General features: G+C 40.6%; 1 long non-coding RNA gene across 1 annotated transcript; it reads right to left on the reverse strand.

Annotated features, from left to right (window-relative positions):
- Positions 1 to 6,088: 6,088 nt before the first annotated feature.
- Positions 6,089 to 12,323, reverse strand: LOC139827231 (uncharacterized). The gene is made up of 3 exons (XR_011737656.1): positions 11,642 to 12,323; positions 7,629 to 7,760; positions 6,089 to 6,427 (listed from the first exon to the last, which is right to left on the reverse strand). It is a non-coding gene; the product is annotated as an uncharacterized lncRNA (long non-coding RNA).
- Between the last annotated feature and the right edge of the window lie 340 nt (positions 12,324 to 12,663).

Here is a 12,663-nt window from a genome sequence, read left to right on the forward strand (position 1 = left end):
TGCTAACAGTCCAAATGGGGTATGACCTTTTCAGTTCTGTGGTGTGGAAATGCATGCAAGACACACACTAAAACACCAAATGGGTTACTATCAATGGAATTTTTCTCTTTAACTTTGCTGCAGGAAGAAGGGTACATCTGTTGAAACAGATGAAAGCTTTTATGCAGGTCTCCACAGAGGGATCTCAAAGTTCATTATATTCACTTTGTGAAAAGTTTTCACTGAAGCTTTTGTCTCAGCTTCACACAAGGTAACCTTCCCATCTTTTAATTCTTTGAGGCATATAACTATTATTTGTTTGAATCTGTCCTGGTTTTGTTAAAAACCAAGTTTCTCTTTTAGTGAATTTGCCTGTCAGCTAAAGCCTTCGTATTAGCTGTTTTTTCCTGGAGAACCAGATACATGTTTTGGTAAACACAGCAATGCAACGCGAAGTTATTGATAAGCATGGATGGACATCTCGGGAGAGGGGCAACGAGAAACAAGGTGACCAAGAAACTGACCAACTATGTATAACATTCCATTCACGTGAATACTTCATATATAAGTGGGAAATCATGAGGATCTCGTCCCTTTCCTTTTCCCTTCTGCTTATGGCTGACATTAGGAGAGGACCTTGCTGGTCGTCCCTGCGAACTGAGGCCTAGTGAGAGACTGAATCCAGCTCCGGTTGGCTGCAGAGTCCAATCCAGGACTTCGGGTGCCAGCTCTGCAGTTGCTGAGACTTTCAAGATTGGTTTTGTATATTTTGTATTATTTTCTCTATTCTTATTAGTAGCATTAGTAAAACATATTTAATTTTTCCAACTCTCTTCTCTCTGTCCTTTTTTCCCTCCCGATCGCCTGTCCTGAGTGGGAAGGGGGGAGAGGGAGGGGCCGAAAGGGGAAGGGAGGAGGAGGGAAGACGGGGGTTAACAATACATCTGCCACGGCTTTATTGTCACCCTGCAATCAAAACCCTCGACAGAATCATCTTCCAGGGAAACTTACATCACCAGGATGTTCAAAGAAAGCCTGAGTTCATGTTGCACAGCTGAAGGGCGTCTCCTTTCCTCATATAAATCCACACCATCCCTTCCTTCTGCAAAGTTGTGCAGGACTACTGAAGCTCCCAGACTACTAGCACATTTTCCTGTGACAGCTGATTTCCACAGAGGGACCATTTTGCCTGGCTTACAAGCTTGGCCTGAAAGATCACAGTGCTACTGTATGCCACTTGGGTGTCTGGGGTTATTTGAGTTTAAATTCCTGTCTGTGATGTACTCTTTATAAAACTTTCAGGCCTTAAATGAGTCCATGTAAATTTTGATCCACTGTTTCATAATTGCAAAGCTATTGTTTCAGAAAGTTTGGTATTGTACCAAAGAGAATTTTTATTTCCCCACTGTGTGACAAGGAGCAAAACACAGTAAAGTTCAGGGCCTCATCTTCCCTTTTTCCTCTAAGCGATTATGCATTTTGTTATCAGACAAATGCTAGCACAAGCACTGTAGGTTGTATGTGAACACTCACTGTCCTTAGAGCTGCTAGGCATTTATCAGCAGCAGGCACTGAAGCACACACTGGCCACGGCTACACATCGCAAAGACAGACCACTCAGGAAGCAAACAATTTCAGGAAAAAGTCAAATCAGTGCTAATTCTGAAAAAATGAAGGTTCGATAGTAGATGAGGCTAGGAAAGCTTCTTAAGAGCTTACTTTAATCTATTGGAGATACTTTATCTGGGTATTTACCAATAGCTAGAAACCACACAGAATTTCCTTTTTATTTTTCTAAACCTGCCATCTGTTTTTTATTCAAAACCAGAGACAGAAAGAAAGATAAATACTCGTAGAGAGACTTGGAAAAGCCATGGGATTGGTAGAGGACTACAGTGAATTTCTGAATTAGTGGTACATAACCGCTTTGAAACAGGGTTTGCTGAAAGCCGCCTTCTGACAACTGTTTGACCGATGTGAAGCAGGTAGAGGGATTCAGTTTGATTGTTGGAATAAAATGGTGACATGACCAGAATGCTGGATCTAATAATCATGAAGACAGGTCTACACAGTTATCCTTGGAATTAGCCCTTAGTAGACCTTAGCATCACAGAAGCTTGCAACATCTGATTGTATCTGAATAGGAACAATTTCAGCCTCCGCAGCTACCAAAATATAACTTTCTGTGAGCATCAAGGTCAATACATGATCAAGAAAATATACCCATTTTGCCCACATCTTGGGTTGGAATGAAGGCATCAATACACTCTTGCCTTTTCATATCCTGCAACAGCTTTTAGCTCAAAAATATATGAAGTGGTCCAAGGAAACACCTCTAGTGAGAGGAGCATACCTCGCCCCCTCATCCCACCTTGCCAGGCTCAGGCTGCTAGATCTGTAACACTCATGCCAACAACATGTCTGGTCCTCCTGTTCCACCTGACAGCTCACCTGCCTCATCACACCTCAAACAGCTCAGTATGACCCTAAAAAAAACCCCTTTTGCCTCCATTATTATATTCCTTGAGCAAGAACTGCCTCTTTGGGAACATCTCCCATTGTGTTACATGACCAAAGAACTCCTCCTGGCCAAGACAAGGAACATTTTGTGGCCAAAGCTAGGAAAAGGTTTTATTTTTTTCTTCTTTTCTCACTTTCCCTTTTTTTTCTTTTTATCTTCTCCTTCACATCTTCAGTTTACTTACTTTTTGGGCCAAAATCATCATCTTCACCTTATGAGGTCCTGTTTCCTCTTCCCACCTTTCCTTCACTGCCTCAAACCACCCAGAAGCTCTTTGGCTTCACTTTCTTTCCTACTCACTGACCTCAGTCTTGTGCTCTTCCACACTAACATGTAGCCCGTACTAGAGCCGCATGCCTTTGGGAGGACAGATCTGACACATCTAGAAGGAGTGTGCACCCTGCTGAGGAAGATCTCACAACCAAAGCCTGTAGTTCCCTCCACCCTGTCGAGCACTGAATTACGCTGACGTCGCCTTCTCCCCTCTGGGCTGCTTTGTTTGAAATATTTTTTTTTTTTTTTCCCATGGAAAGCAGATAGTTTAACCTACTTAATGAAGTGCTCTGCAGCCTGATGACTGTGATTTATTCTGCTTCCTAAGTGGTTTAATTCTACACTGGATATCCTTCATTTGCCAAAAAGGAACAGTAATTGGAAAAGGAGTCACAGCGGCTGCTTTAGATCAAATTGTGCAATAATTCCCCTCAGTCTTCAGTAAGCCACTATTTTCTCTTTTCTGACTGCATTATTTTTTTCAGTGTCTGCCAAAAAAACCTTATTTTTGTTGACATTTCCAGCAAAAATAGCTCAGCAGTTTGGAACAGGAATGTTGTGTCAGAGGTGAAGGGAAGGATGGAAGGCATCTTGTGAGTAAAACAATCTCATGCTCTAAACAGTGCTGAAAAACAAAGCCACTGAACTAGGCTTTCCTCAGCAACCAAGCTTTTAGGTATCACAGGAGAACCTGATTCTGAGTGAGCAGGTTCTTCTGCTATGTTAGTAGGCTGTGCACGTCAGAAGCTGTTCACTGCACCAGACTGGATACAACACTCATTGGGCTGTGAAGTGTGGCCAGATGCTGTCAGGACATGGAAGGTTGTTGGGAAATCTCCAGTCTTTGCAAGGCAAAGAGATCCTCTCAGAATTTGACCAAGGTAGGTGCTGATTCAGAGATGTCCCCCATGAACATCGCTGTGCAAAATCTAAAATAAGCCTTCCATCACACATTGCTTCTGAGAGAGCTCTCTAAGCACAAACTTCTCTCTCAGACCAAGTCAAGTGAGATATCACTGCTCCTTAGAGCCTGGATACCTTAGGGTGCTTTCTGATGGGCTGAATCCAGAGTAAGTGAGATGAACTGGACTATCAGAAAATCATTTTTATTCAGGTTTGATTGTTTCACTGAAGTAGAGAGAAGATAATTATGTTCATGCTCAAATACTTAAGATTGAGATTATACAAGTCCAGTATTTCCTGGATGTCTAATGCAGGAAGTACCAATGTGGGTCAACATGCAACATCTGACAATCACTGAATGCTTTCAGTCCAGAAAATGCTGTGAGGAATTCAAGGTGGCTGGTATACTGGATTTCTATATTGCCAGATTGCACTTGGTCTTCAAATGAATGCTGTAGAGAAGGAAAGAAGGATAAAAGGAGCATTTCCTCAGCTTTTCAAACTGCAACTAGAAGATAGTAGCCTCAGTGCTTCATTATCTAATAAGTATGTCAGTGGTGGCAGGAAATTATTTTGTTGCAAAGCCTTCAATGTTCTATCTCATGTATTTGTAAGACTCAAAAAAACCCATTTCCTGATGCTCTCTCAATCTACAGACCTGTAGTTCTCCTTAAATCTTGGCTCTTGTATGTGGAAGACTTACTATCCCAAGATCTCACATTCTCAGCTCTGCCAAGCACCAGACAAAATTAATGGCTTTCTAGCTGTCCTTGGCTCCAGATTCTCCCAATAATTCCCTTTGTGTTCTAGTTCTCCCACTGTATCCAAACATGAACCTTCACCTTTGTTGAAGTAAGGACTTGGAAGTACTCACAGTAAGAAAATGTACAGTGCTGAAAACCTCAAACTCTACAGCAAATGGCAGTGCAGGGAGATGAGGATGTGAAATTTAGGAAAAATTAGAATTACTATATGGGTATATATGCACTTTGCAAAAACCAAGATGTTAGTCTATGTTAAGATGTCTGTCTAGCACATGGTATCTTGGTAAGATTAACACCACAAGCTCAAATGGTAGTAATGTCACCAAAAAGGGCATTTTCCTTCCCTATGACAAAGTTTTCCCAAGGATCCCTGTGTAATTGCACAGCTTTTGACTAATGCTATTATAAACTATGTCCAAGTGATAGAGTTGAGCTTTGGCAAGATGTGCATCCAAACTCAGATCCATTCACCTTTAGGTTAGAAAATGCTCAGAACAAAACAAGAGTGAGCTACAAAACGTGCTGTGAGCAGACACTTTTTATTAGTTCAAACATTGCACTGCCATTCAGTGTGTTAGAAAACATCAGGCATCAGAAAACATCCACTTGAGTACTGGGTGTATAAAAAGAACTAAAAAATTGGGCAAGCAGAACATATCTGACAATTCTGTTGAAACATAAATCTTAAGTTTTAGTCCTCCTGCGCTTAAGTGCACTCCTGACTTGAAGACAGATGTAGTGAATATGAGTATTCCCTAGTACTCTATATAACCACTAAGACAATTCAATCTGGGCTTGAACACAATATCTATTCCCAGATGACATGCCTCTGATTCTTTTGCATCCTGAGGCACTTGGCAAGCATCCTGACAAACAAGGTTAAACTCAAAAGAGACTCAAAATACCTGAGGCAGTGGTTTTCTAAGCCTTAGTCAACTGGAAAAGAGGGAAGAATTTATTGGAAAAAGGAACCAAGAGAGGTCATTTAAGCAATGCAAACTCAATACAGATACCAAGAATAAAAACAAACAAACAAACAAAACCAACCAACCAACCAAAAAACCCACACTGACAAACCAGGAGGCAGTAGGCAGAAGGTATCACATCAGTAATGTTGTTAGTAGATCCAAAATAGCACAAGAATGAATTGCCACTGAATGCAAAGAAAAATCTAGGAATGGTACAGACTGTAACCAGCTTTAGCAATCAGTCAACTCTGAGCAGTCACCACCTGTTTGGTATTGTTGTGACATAATGGTTCCTCTAAGAGTAATGTGGTATCTTTGATAAGGGAGGGATTACAACTGATGACAATCTTTCCCACTACAGGCAGATCTTTAGAGACAATAAATATCCATTTTCTGTATTTTACTTAATACTGTAAATTCTGAAAGTGTTGCAAGCACAACACATCCACAATGGTTTTTTTGTCAATGTGTCTAATGAGAGGCCAGGCCACAGCAAAACAATCTGCTTTTCTTGTTGCACCAATGCCCTTCAGCTCTAATCCTGGATGAGATGGTAGCATCACAAGGATGTCTGTGTGCTCATTTAGGTCTTTCTTGAAGTTGCTACCAGGTTGCTCCCAGGTGTGGAGTTAATTAATACCATAAAGATACTATGTGTAAAATGTACATCTTAACTATCATAAAGTTAATGTATCTTTTATTTAGAAGAGAATCAACATATACGCATTTCAATGAAAGATCTTTCTGTTGGGGCACTGAAGCACTAATAAAAGTCAAAATACCTACAGATAAGGACTGAGGCAATCAAATAGAATTTTTAACAGTGAGAAAAGCAAGCCAGGATGTCTTATTTTAAAAAAAAAAAAAAACAAAAAACCAACATGCTGCAATTCATTGTTTTCTGCTAGCTGCAGAAATTGCTTTGTGATGTTCTCTGGTTTGCATTACTTAAGAAGACTGATGCACAGACATCCACTGTAGGCATGGAAATTTGAATGTCAGAGATGAACTGGTAAAACCTAGAAGCAGAGAAAGAAGTCATGAAAAGTGTCTTACTATGTCAAAATACATCACAACTTCTGAGTCTTCCTAATTATTTCTCACAATACTTTTACTTTCAGTGAAATCAGGAAAGTAGCCATATATGTAAGGTCTTTATTATTCAGCTGGTCTAACACAGGCATATATTCAGAAACTTCTGTGCTGATTTCAAGATAAAAATACCATTGTATGAATCTTAGTTGCATGAGCTCCAAAAACGCTATACAGCTGGGAAAGCACAAACCAGATTCTAACTTGCTTTGTTTTCCATTGAGAGAATTGTTTAGTTAAATCCCAGCCAAAAAGATTTTACAAGTTATAGGCACTGGCGATGACTATTAAGGTAAGGAAAACCAAACCCAAACCAACCCAATCCAAACACACTCAGTTCTTAAATATCATGTTGAGTTTTTCAGGATTTGTGAATTATCAACATCCTCTTGTTATAAATGCTTCCTCCCTTCTCCGCAGCACTCCTGTTAAAAAAGATGCTTGATTTATTGTTACATAAATAGGGATGCTTATACTGTTTTGGAGTGCATTCTTAAAGTAGACATCTGTTCAATAGTTTCTGATATGAGGAAGATAAGTAGATCATGTTCTCTGGACAATGTGCTGCAGGGTGTTGACTAAATCTCCACCTGTCTTGGAGAAAATGTGAGCTTAACTAGCTGTGCTGCAGGCTACCTCATTGTCTGGAAGTGCAATAATAAGCATCCTGGGGGTAAAAAGCAGAGATCACACCATTGCATATTAACTTTTCTCTGTTGAAGTGCTTCAAATTGCAGATTAAAGGGCTTTTTCTTAAATTTTGATCTTATTCACTAATGGGGAAGGGCTTGTTTGTAATACGGTAAGAAAAATACCCAAAGTTTAAAGTAAGCACTGTGCATAAATCCTTCCCTTTGTAGAGAATTAATACATCTTATATACATTAAGTCTTTTCCTATTTTATTTTTGATGGTCAGTGAGATCTAAGGCATCACTTGCAGAAGAGCTAACCAACTCTGTCCTTTAGCTAATTAAGATACCATGTCTTCTGTCTTGATAGGAGCAAAGTTTTGCTGTTATTTCTGTTAAGCAAAAACTCCTGCTATTAAACTCCTCATAGGTCAAGAACAAACGAGTTCCTTGAATAACACTTCAAAGCCCCAGGCATTAGAAGGCAAAGATGCTGACCTCATGGCTGCTTTTGCCTCTTTTCAAAAAATCAAGTGGACTCATTTAAGACTTATAGGTCTCTGTGCCTCAGGGTCCAGCTCCATTTCATCCCCAAGCACACATCACACAGGATTCTTGAGTCCCTGTAAACTAGAGTAGACATACATCAGATATTTTAGGCATTCTGTTTTCCTCATTTGGATGTAGAAAAATCACACCCTTTTTTTTTTTTCTTTTCTCAGTTACAGCAGAAGTCTGCTTAAGAACAAAGTATTTTCAAATCCCATCTGCTAAGGACAGTTACTGACCTCACTTGACCCTTATTACTCACTATCACTGCTCCTCTGAGGTGCAGCCATGGGATGTGCACTCCCGTACCTTTGCTCAGAGATGTAAGAAGGGTATTTTCAGTCACTGGTGCTTGAGGATAATGACTCCAGATTAATAGCCAAGAGATTAATGTGGAATAAAGCTAGAACTCATTTGAACTTAATTCCCTTTGCTTCTGAAGCTTTCTCAGAAAACACACTTTCCTCTAAATCTAAATTTACAATCTAAATATGGCACTATTAGTAGCCTCTTATGTCAGACTGACAGATTTTAAACAGCCTCCAGGAGGGCACCACTTTCATATTTCAGCTGTCTTCTCATTATTGTTAGACCTGGAAGCTCAGTGCTGGATGACAGAAATATTTGTGCAGTTAAACACCAAGAGAGAGCTACGGAAATAAAAACACATGTCAAGAAATTGTCTGAATGGGGAGTTCACTTCAGACAGAAATCTCCCTTTGAGCCATAAAATGGAAAGCTGACTAGATCCATCCATTTCTTTCTCTTATCTGTCAGATCCGCCATTTGGCTCGCCATTCCCCTGGTAGAATTTTAAGCAAGTTTAGATGCCTGATCTCCATCCCCACATAAGCACCACATGTGCAGAACTGTTAATGACAATTAGACCTTAAAAGCCTGCTGTAGGAAATCTCACCCAGAAGCTCAGTGAACATTACAACCTTCTTACTTGCCAATATACTTCCCTCAGCTGGAACTTTATGACAGAAAAAGCCCACAAAGCTATGGTCTCTTAATCACTGGCTACTAGAAGCTGTCAATTAATAAGCCAGGAGCTCTTTCATGTCCTCTGAGACCACTGTACTTCCCAGAGGCACAGAACTACAAACCTCTTGCTTTACTGGCTCACAACAACCACATTACAGCATCTTATTTTTTTTATTGAGGTCTTTCTAAAAAAGACTCAGCAAGGCTGCTTCAAAACTCCCCTCTTCTGATAGTTAAACCCCTTCTTGTTTTTAGCCTGAATTTCATCATGGGCAATGTACAACCATTTTGTTCGGTTGGGAGTACGGTCCTTAATCACTCTGCCTTCCCCCTAGTAGATACAAATCTATATTTATATCTCACTCACTCTTATGAACACCAACTATACACCATTTCAGCCTTCATTCTGCTAAAACAGCCGGAGTGATCTAGGCTATCCTCATAAAACACTCTCCATTCCCATTCTCTGCCTCTGCTCCAATTTTAATGGATCTTTTTTGAGCATGACTGATCAGCTCTGCTGCAGGCAGAGTTATTATGACCTTGGACTGCAGTCAATACACCCTTACCCCTATTGAAACTACCAACCCCACACTCACAGCTGCCCATTTCTATCACTTAAGCCTTCTACTACAACATTCTGATTATTCTCTGCAAAAGTAAGTGGGTTTTTTTCTTATTTTCTGTAAAAACATCGTTAATACAAATGTCTATTAGGACGAGTCCCAAATCCACTCCTTTATTACCTTACCATCAACTCTATTACCTTTCCTCTAGCCCCATGCACCCTTTTGACAACAGCACATCATTGCCTCCTCTTCTGCTAGACCCTTGCTTACTGTATAATAATGGTATTCATCTGCTTTTGGGCTACATGGGAAATTACCACTCACGCTATTACGGTTGTACAAATGAGTAAGAGCCATTGTACATCCTTCAGCTTACAGACCTGGTTTTCTTATCAAAGAACTGTAGTGAGTTTCCTCAGTGTGAGCTATGTATTACAAAATCAAGCTATGCTGCTTTTTTTTTTTATTTTTCCATTTATCTCCCTCTCCCCTATCAATCCTTTCTTCAACATTTGTTCTAAATTTTTGCATCCTAATAAGGTCATACTACTGGTTGATAACGGAGGCCTTCATTATTTCTGTATTCATTAACCAGGTCCTTTATGTGCCATTCTCCAACACACAGTATTGCCTAATTTGATAACCGCACAAATAAGCATCACTAAGGGAACTGCAGTTTCATTTGCCAACCTTCATGATCCCAGTCAAACTGAGTATTAATTAAAGTTTTGCTTGAGCCCTAACCCAGAATGCGGTAATTTGTCCTCCTTCACTTGTTTGCATCACCCTGTTTCACTGCCACCTTCTGTAACTGTTGTGTTAATTGAAAACAGAGCCAAAGTATTAATTTTGCTTTTCATTAGACCTATATCATACCTAATCTCCTTAATGCTTTTTAATCTTCTCCTTACCTATTCAAAAAAGCAAAACATCTTTTTCTTTGCTCTTTGTTACTTACACAGCTAAAGGAATTTTACTATTGTTACAGCAGTGGTTGATTTCTTTTGCAAGATCCTAGTCACCTTAATTTTAGGAACTCTGGCTTTTTTCTTCTTACTTTCTGACAAAATAGGGCTTTTTTTTAGAGATGCAAATCAGAACTTGAAGACAGGATACAATAAGAATTCAAAACATAAGAACATCCAGGCACATTTGGCAGAATGGGTTTTTGGTTAGTATTGACCTGACACATTCCAGTTACTAATGAAAAAAAATTGAGCTGCCTCTTTTTCTGTCTCCCTGTCTCCTCAACCTCAAGAGACAGAAACCCTGGGAAGAGCAAGGCTAATGATGGAAACTGTGCACCCCATGGAGTCCAATGAAGCCCTGCACTGACTGGGAAGAGCTGGAAGGGATGAGCCACGCAACCTTGTACCTGTGACTCCATCTTATAACATGTGAGCAAGATTGCACCAGGCAATGATAGTAAGGGGGCTGTGATTCCTTTGGTTGTCACTGCTGTTCTGTGGAAACACACCAGCTCCCCATGCTGTTCCTCACAAGGTTCAAAGAGGGATGTGCCATATCCAAATTGAGAGACTGGTATCCACACGGAGTCTCTTCCTGTATGAGGGTTGTGTTAGGAACTTTTCCACATGAATGTGGTTCTCCTTCAGCCTTTCAGCTAAGGAGATAAAAATGCTTATCCTTTCGCTGACCCCTATGTATCTCCCTAAGCAATTAGTTCAGGCTTGGACCTAAAGTACCAGATGAGATAGCTCCTGCTTCCGTGACTAAGGCTGAGGCATGGACCCCACAGCAAGGGATGAAGAGGGCACTGCCTGGCACGCTCTACAAACATCAGAATGTTTCCTCCAGCAGATTCTATATTTCTAGTAAAATATGTGAGCAGTATACATAAGAAGGACAGAATCCTGCTGAGTACCAAATGCTCCAATAACATCTCATTAAATTGGTTTCTGATCCAGGCTTCTGAGAATTATATGCTCATCTGAAAAGCTCTCCACAGATTGTAGAAACACATCCACAAACATACAGCAGAAAATTAGACTATGTTTCTACAAATGCTGCAGTCCCAAGGGCTCTTAGAGTAATTGGTTGTAATCAACTGAGACACACAACTAGGTTTGGCTCTTCTTTCACCTTAGACACTTTTCTGATATAGGTTTCCAGCTAAATGCATGACTCATCAGCCTTTTAATGCTGTTTGCAAGCCAGGTATCTTCAGGGCCCTTCTGGAAGATAGGTGCAGATAACAAAGGGAGTTGTAGGGTGGTTATCTGGACAAACCAATAGCTATAAAATGCATGGCAGCCAAGGAATCCAAAATATCATATTACAAAGGTGGGGGGCAGAGAGGAAGGAGCAGGGTGTTGTTCAGCCATAGACCCATTTCACTCCTTGCATTACAACCCAAAAATCCACACCATATTGAGGTAGTTGTACCTGTGCTAGTTCCATTTTATTAGCAAGGCTGCAGAGGCACGAATCACAGTGTAAACTCTTCTCCACATGGTCTGAAACTGCAGCAAAGGACTTCCAGGCTGGACGCAGGGAGCAGCTTGCTCATGGGAACAACAGAAGCGATGGCTGCTTGCAGAGGCGATTCTTCTTGGTGGTGGTTTCTAAAATCTGGTCAGGCAAATGCCATCAGGAACAGCCCTGACCTCTTGCAGCCAGAAGGTGGGTGAGAAGTTTGTCCTCCCTCTCAGCTGATTCTGAAGGCTGGTGACTAACCACAGTGACAGGTGGTGGATGGTACAGCATGTGTTAGAGACTTTCTTGCCATTTCACTACCATCATTATCCACGTTGTACTATCTTGAGCAATATTTTCTTTATTTGCACTTTCAGTGTCAGAGTAGAGATAAGCTAGCTGCCTCATTTAAAGTCACTGAGATCTTTCTCTGTTTCCTTTAGTAGGAGCAGCACAGCACTTCACTAGTCCCTGATGGTTTCATCTTTGTCTTGTCTTCCCTTGTTTCCCCTTGTTTCTCCTCCTTCTTGTACTCTTGTAGTTTGTTCTTATCCTGCAGAAGTTACAGAGCTGCTTTGCTTGAATGTACTTGTGTTTTGCATGTTTAGTCTCCCAAAAAAACATTAACCTGCTCTGTCCTGATGCAGCGAAAACCACCAAAGATAGAACCCAATTCTGTGAACTTGTGAGCACATTTTGAAGAATGCAAACCTCACTAACCAAACCTTGAACAAACAGGACTGAGATCATCCAGGACATCGAAGCACCATGTCCATGACTTCTGGTAAATCCTGGGCCTGGGTCTTTCACCTATCCCTCCCTCAAGATAGAGAGCAGAGATGCTTTATAAGCCACGCTGACATTGTGTCATTCACAGGATATCATAAGAAGTAAGAAAATAAGATGTAGCGGATTTAAAGTCAAATTTGAACATCCAGCTTGCAACAGCTTCCTTAGGCAAAGGGAATCTTCTCATCCAACACTTGTTCTTT

This window comes from Patagioenas fasciata, chromosome 2, assembly GCF_037038585.1.
Source record: "Patagioenas fasciata isolate bPatFas1 chromosome 2, bPatFas1.hap1, whole genome shotgun sequence".
Lineage (NCBI taxonomy): Eukaryota > Metazoa > Chordata > Aves > Columbiformes > Columbidae > Patagioenas > Patagioenas fasciata.